The sequence below is a fragment of the Marmota marmota genome, unplaced genomic scaffold, assembly GCF_001458135.2.
Source record: "Marmota marmota marmota unplaced genomic scaffold, marMar, whole genome shotgun sequence".
NCBI lineage: Eukaryota > Metazoa > Chordata > Mammalia > Rodentia > Sciuridae > Marmota > Marmota marmota.
In genome coordinates this window covers 191,148-194,616 of record NW_026000130.1, presented here as the reverse complement: position 1 = coordinate 194,616, position 3,469 = coordinate 191,148, and the positions used below count along the sequence as shown (strand labels likewise).

Below are 3,469 nucleotides of genomic sequence, written 5' to 3'. Positions count from 1 at the left end.
GCTATAAACATTGACATGGCTGTGTCCCTGTACTATGCTGTTTTTAAGCCCTTTGGGTATAGACCCAGGAATAGGATAGCTGGGTCAAATAGTGGTTCCATTCCAAGTTTTCCAAGGAATCTCCATACTGCTTTTCAGATTGGCTGCACCAATTTGCAGTCTCACCAGCAGTGTATGAGTGTACCTTTTCCCCACATCCTCACCAACACTTATTGTTGTTTGTATTCTTGATAGCTGCCATTCTCACTGGAGTGAGATGAAATCTTAAGAGTGGTTTTGATTTGCATTTCTCTCATTGCTAGTGATGATGAACATTTTTTTATGTATTTGTTGATTGATTTTATGTCATCTTTTGAGAATAGTTCATTCAGGTACGTTAGCCTTTTATTGATTAGGTTGTTTGTTTTTCTGGTGCTTAGCTTTTTGAGTTCTTTATATGCCCTAATGATTAGTGCTCTATCTAATATGTGAGGAGTAAAGATTTGCTCCTAAGATGTTGACTATCTATTCACCTCACAGATTGTTTCTTTTCTTTTCTTTTCTTTTCTTTTTTTTGAGAAGGAAATTTTTAGTTTGTTTCCATCTCATTTATTGATTCTTGATTTTTTTTATTCTAAAATAAAGATCACATTTATTATCACAAGTTGCATAAAAACACACAGCTTTTACAAAAATGATTGATAGAAAAATACTCATTTGACTATGTCGTGATATTTGTGGGAACACCACACTATTGCTGTACCTCCAGCTAAAGCTTCAAAGAAACTGGTTTTCATAATTAAATCTCTACTATTTACCACAACCCATCTTTGGAAAGAAGTTCATACCATGTTCTGAACAGACCAAAGCATTTGCTCAGTTAAATTACATTCCAGGCCTGGTGGTTGCTTGTGTGTGTAACATGGGACACATTTTTGATAATCACAGGATAGCTATGCTGGACCTTGTCCATCTCAGTCTATACCCTCCCTTCCCAGAGGAGGATGAGCTATCTCCTCAGGGCACCTGAGCCCACTCCAAGCTTCTTTCAGTAAGTAACTCAGAAGAAGTAATTACAAAGACTTACAAAGAAAACCATTATTTCACCTGTCTTTTCCTCTGAGCTGAGAATCTAATTTCTGGTTTATCAGATTAAGGAATAATACCTACTGAAATGGCACGAAAACTGTTAGGGGCACCTGGGTCAAACACTGACTTCACTTCCACGAGTTTCACAAATGACTCAAGTAAGTGGTAGAAAGACACAAGTCTACCTCTACTTATTTTCCTGAGTGAATTGATACCTGACAGGGACAGCTATCATTGCAGCTTGGTCTCATTATGTGACCTGGTTTTACAGGTAGCTGTCCTTTGAGACATCTTCCTTTTCTTTGATAGGCTCCATGACCATTCAAAAGGTGAAGGCATTCCTGTCACGTCTTCTCAAAGTTCCTGTGTCAGAACTTCTGCTGTCCTATGAAAGTCCCAAGGTAAGCCACCCCCAATAGACAGTCAAGCTCAATTCTCCACAGTAAGACATGATTAAACTGTCTAACATGGTCCAGTTCTGAGCAGGGAGCACATATTTATTAGACTTTGAGTAACCTGTGGCATGGAGGTCATCTTTTGTCAGGTCTGTCTTACCCCCTACCTTTGTTCTAATTTTAGATGCCGGGCAGAGAAATTGAACTAGGAAATGACCTACAGTCATTACAGTTTTATTCTGTGGAAAATGGAGATTGTCTACTAGTGAGATGGTAACAATCAGCTTTTAAAAATTTAGTGACTTGACTGTTCATCGTGACTGGGGTTCGCTGGGAAGAAATGATTTGCTGGAACAGTTCTACTGTCAAATGAGGTTTTACAGCTTGCTCAAAGTATAACAAAGGATGTACTTTTCACCAGGAAGAGACCATTTGTAGGCTTGTATATAATAGCAGTAATAAAGGCTTTGACTACTCATGATCTTCTGATCTTACTTCATATGTATTTTTATAGCTCCTCACTATTGATTATTAAATAGAAACTAGCTAGTCTAATAACATCTGAATATAGTTAATGTCTGTCATAGACTAGTTTTAATGAAATTCTCTACTGATACTATTTTAAAAGGTTACCGAAATGATTTGGTTACGTGGGGAAGTGTCCCTTAAATTCAGGGAGGCACATCCTTTACTATCATATGCCTGCTATTTTTTCTTCTCAGGTATACTATCTTGAGAGTCCTTAACAAGGCAATCCACAGGCTTTTCTCCATAGTTATACCTAAACTTAGCATAGTATTCGCAGGTTCCCAGCTCTGACCAACTTAACCAGGGGTCAATGATGAAAGCAAAATCCTCCCTATGACACAAAAACCCTAAGAAGTATATTCATAAAAATGTGTTTTAACAGGAGTACTACATTTATCTTCAGGATTTATCTTAAATGACCAAAAAAAAAAAAAAAGCATTAACAAAAAACCATGGATATTAGTCTAAGTAAATGAACATATTTAAGCCAGGTCCATGACTGAGAATTATATCAGTTCCTTTCCAAGGTCAAACTGCCCATTTCATTCAAGAGCCACAAAATCTGACATTATTTCCAGAAACCCAAAACTTTGGTATAAGTGATCACTGCTCATGTAAGTAAGCACACAGTATTTGTGAGTTTTTTGGCGTGTGTTGTCTAATCAAGCCATACAGACCTATGCAATCCAGGCAGAAATTCAAACTCAGATGAACTATTAATCATGATTTAGAAATACTTTTCCTTTTATAAAACAATTTGGTAATTTTAAATCATTTTCCAATATATAAATAAAAACTTAACTACAGTTATTAATTGATTTTTTTTAAAAGAAGGAAATCAGCACAATTAGTACCACACTGGTTCAGGTGAAGGTGCCAGCCCAGGGCTCTCCTGAAAGACTATCTATTCTACTGCCAACCATGGCTGCTCTTCTCAGACTTACATGGAGATTATCATCCACCTGCCCTTGTCTTCACGCAGCCCGTATGAATCTCTTGTCACCTTGTTGCACACTGACAAGGGTCACCACACATTCCCTTTAGTTCCCACAGCTCTGTCAGCTCGTGAGGGGAGTACTGAGGGGAAGACAGCATTCCTGTCTCACAGGTCTTCTCACACAGCCACAGGCTGTCCTGGTATCTTCTAGGTCCTATGGCTGCCATCCAAATGCCCATGCTTACATCTTCACCCTGATAGGTCTTTAATCTCCCCGAGTTGCTTGCCAGCCAGTTGACAATGTCCCTGGAGATCACATACCCTGACCCACACGCGAATGCAGGGTAAGCTGGGCTGGGATACTCCAGTTCTTGCCACTTTGCAGTTCTGTCCACTGCCCAATTCAATCTGAAATTTCCCCACCAAACGTTAGGCCCATCCAGATTCTTTTGGGAAATTCTTTTAAACACAGCTTCTAAGTCTACGTAACAGTCATCATCTGTCTTCAGCAACAAACTGAAGCTGGTGGTTTCCACAGTCC

The 3,469-nt window shown here is 38.9% G+C and overlaps 1 long non-coding RNA gene across 1 annotated transcript; it reads left to right on the top strand.

The window, feature by feature from the left end:
* The first annotated feature begins 507 nt into the window (after positions 1–507).
* Positions 508–1,944, top strand: LOC107154577. Its single transcript, XR_001505085.2, has 2 exons — positions 508–1,469; positions 1,648–1,944. It is a non-coding gene; the product is annotated as an uncharacterized LOC107154577 (long non-coding RNA).
* Positions 1,945–3,469: the final 1,525 nt, after the last annotated feature.